We start from the raw sequence: 3,866 nt of genomic DNA, 5'->3' as shown, positions 1-3,866 counted from the left end.
ATTCCTGATTCTAGGTCCTTCCTCTAATAAACCCTTCGATTTTTTTGCAAAAAGATTGCTTTCTAGACTCCTCAAAAAATTAAACTGTCTTCCCGAATACGAAATTGAACAACAGTACCACTAAAATTTAAGAAATTTGCATATAAATCTGTCTTTGTGTTCTTGCATACCTTTGCTCTTGTCGGACCATTGCTGTTTTTATCAAGTACATCTTATGGTAAAGTTTGTATTGAGTGCTTTAAGCAATAGATTCATGTTCCATTATATGTTTCAATATGAAACAAACTTGGATAACTACAGTTACTGATATTTTAAAATAATTGTTAAAACATTCCTACACGCTGTCGTTTTCACTCATTTTTCAAAATATAGGGTGATCTATGAGTACCAAGCTTTTTTACCGTCAAACGTCTATAAAACAGGCATTGGTTGATGTAAATGTCACATATTTTAGTGAAAATTTCTTTGGGATTTTTAACACGTTTTACAGCAGCTTTAATGAAGCTTTTATTTTCACTCTAGTTTACTGATTCTTTCCCATTCATTTATAATGCAGTGTCTCAAATAGCCCTTGTTTCCCAGCTTCTCACGATGAAACTATGTGATGAAAAGTGGTCACACAAACTGTTATAAATTCAGTAAAGATTCAAAAGTGAGAGAAAGTCTAGCTTAATGTCATATGATTTCTATGTTGTATGTCATCGAGCTGATGATATTATTTATTGAACGTCCCTCGTATTTTTAATGCAACTACCAATTAACAGTTACATAGAAGTGTGAAAACAAATTATTTGTCTTTGTTCCTTCATGCGTAAAGTCCGGCAAGGGTGTAGGAGATAAGTGATTATGGAAGGTGAAGCCCTAATTAAGTGCTCTACCCGTTATAATTGAAGACGGTAGGATTGGTTGATTAAAGTTTCAATTAGATAGAATTTATGTGTCTTGATTTTCTGATTAATTGCTATGTAGATCCGTTTAGGCAACTTCATGAAACACTTCGTAGATATTCATGGAGGAAAAAGTCTCCATTTAAGCAAAGTAGGCTTGACTTCTTCCTACTGTCAGATTCACTTTTATCAGGATTAGATACATGTACTATAGAACCCAGTTACAGATCAGATCACTCTATTATTTCTCTTTCGCTAATATTTAATGACTTTAAGAGAGGTCTCGGTTTGTGGAAGTCTAATAATTCATTGCTTTAATATGAAAACTACTTGAACTGTATTAAGGATGTTATTTTACGGGTCAAAAAACAATATGCAATCTCGGTATACAACTATGACAACCTTCATACAGTGCCAGATGAAAATATATGCTTCACTATAAATGATCAACTATTTTTGGAAACCTTACTATTAGAAATAAGGGGTAAAACTATATCTTATTCAGCATATGTCAAAAAGAAGAGAGAAAATGAGGAAAAATTATTGATCGAGGACATTCAATGTATGGAAGAAAATATTTCTGAAAGGAATTTAGAAGAACTACTTGATAAAAAACAAGAATTAGAAAATTAGAAAGCACAAGTTACAAGGTAATTACATAAGAAGTAGAGCAAGATGGATTGAGGAGTGGGAAAAGCCCACTAGCTACTTTTGCAAACTGGAGTTTAGAAATTTTACAAGTAAAATTATACCAAAATTAGAAATAGATAATGGCGAGATTATTCATGATCAGTCACATATTTTGAAAGAAATTAAATCCTTCTATGAAAATCTATACACCATTAAAGAAGAAAATACAGACTTAAATCTAGATAATGAGTTAAAAATACTGATGCTTCCAAACTTTTTTGTGAAGAATCAAACTATTTAGAGGGCGAAATAACCTTTTTAGAAGCCTCGAATACTCTTAATAATAATAAGGCTAACAAATCTCCAGGATCAGATGGTTTTTCCACAGAGTTTTTTAAAATGTTCTGGAAATTTATTGGGCATTTTGTTGTAAGATCTATTAACTAAGGTTACAGGAATGATATTATGAATATTACGCAAAGACATGGAGTTATAACTTTATTACCTAAGGGCGACAAGCCAAGACATTTCATTAAAAACTGGCGTCCTATTACATTGCTAAACACTGTATACAAAATAGCATCTGGCTCTATTGCAAACAGATTTAAGAAATATTTAGATAAAATAATCAACTCTGACCAAACTGGTTTTATCTCCAACAGATATATTGGATAAAACATAAGATTGATATATGATGTAATGCACTTTACAGAAGAAGAAGATATTCCAGGACTTTTATTATTAATCGATTTTGAAAAAGCTTTTACATTCTCTCTCCTGGAACTTCGTACAAAAAACTTTGCACTTTTTTAATATTGACCCTTCTATTAGAAAATGGGTAACTCTTTTCTACACTGATATTAAAGCTACGGTTAATCAAGGAGGTAACTTTTCTGATGTAATTAAAATTCAAAGGGGATGCAGACAAGGAGACCCTTTGTCTCCATATATTGTTCTGATATGCGCTGAGATTTTAGGTATACAAATTAGGAAAAATAAAAAAATAAAAGGTATTACCTTTGGAAATGTAGAAAAAAGATATATCTCAACTGGTGGATGATAATTCTCTTATTCTTGATGGAAGTGAGGAGTCTCTTTTAGAAACACGAAAACCTTGAACACTTTTTCGGATATGTCTGGACATGTATTACTGTATACAGGGTTATTTTCGCCCCGTGTTATTTTCGCCCTTTCATACTTACAAACAATTTTGCCCGTTTTAAATTCGCGAAGTCATAATTTTGTTTAAGAAATTATGCTTTATTGTTTAAATTTGCCCCGTTTTAAATTCGCCCAAATGAGAGTAGGGCGAAAGGGGCGAAAATAAAACTGGGGCGAAAATTTCCCTGTATACAATAATTACTCAAAAACACACACTGTGTGGATTCGATAAAAAAAAAATACAGTGATGAGGTTTTAATCCCAAATTACCAACTTAATTGGGGAACAACTAGATTAACTTTGTTAGGAATAAATTTTGATGTTGACTTGGAAAAAGTGCCTGAAATAAATTACCAACCAAAGCTAGTGCAAATAAAATCCATTCTTAGTCAATGGGGAAAAAGGTTTTTAACATCAATAGGAAAAATTACTGTTATAAAGACTTTGGCTTTACCAGTATCAAATCATTTACTTATGTCAATCCCAATCCATCTAATGTTTATTGTAAATAATTAGAAAAACTTTTATTTTCATTCTTATGGAATAACTCAACACACAGAGTTAAGAAAGATGTCATTGTTAAAAGCTATGAAAATGGAGGACTGAATATGATAAATCTAAATTCTTTCATTGCTTCTTTGAAATTATTTTGGATTAAACATCTGGTTTATACAAATAAAGGGTGGGAAAATTTCATAAAAAATATGAACATATATAAATTTACATCCTGTGGAATTGAATACATCACTCAACTTATAAAAAACTTAAAAAATAAATTCTGGATTGATGTGTTCAAGTCCTGGATTGATTTGAATAAAATTTGTAGTAATTCTGAGGTAAATGTGGACTGTCCATTGTTTTATAACCCTAATGTCCATATTGGAGGGAAAACCTTTTATAGTAAAAAAAACTTTTTGACAATAACATTAGATATATCAATGATATCATTGGAGTAGATGGTACTTTTTATAGTTATGAATGCTTTTGCAATACTTATCCAGATGTAAAGATTAATTTTTTAGGATATTTTAGTTTGATCAATGCAGTTAAAGCTTGGATAAAAAGGAGTAATTTTGAGAAAAATTTACAAAAATCAGAAAATCCTCTTATTACATCTAATTTTTATCTGGTATCAAAATGTAAAAAATCAAAAAAACATTCTATGAAATATAAAATCAAAACTCTTCT

The sequence above is a fragment of the Saccostrea cucullata genome, unplaced genomic scaffold (genome assembly GCF_032062105.1).
Source record: "Saccostrea cucullata isolate Sc308-1 unplaced genomic scaffold, CSIRO_AGI_Scuc_v1 ctg2488, whole genome shotgun sequence".
NCBI classification, from domain to species: Eukaryota; Metazoa; Mollusca; class Bivalvia; order Ostreida; family Ostreidae; genus Saccostrea; species Saccostrea cuccullata.
This window is presented reverse-complemented; position numbering follows the sequence as displayed.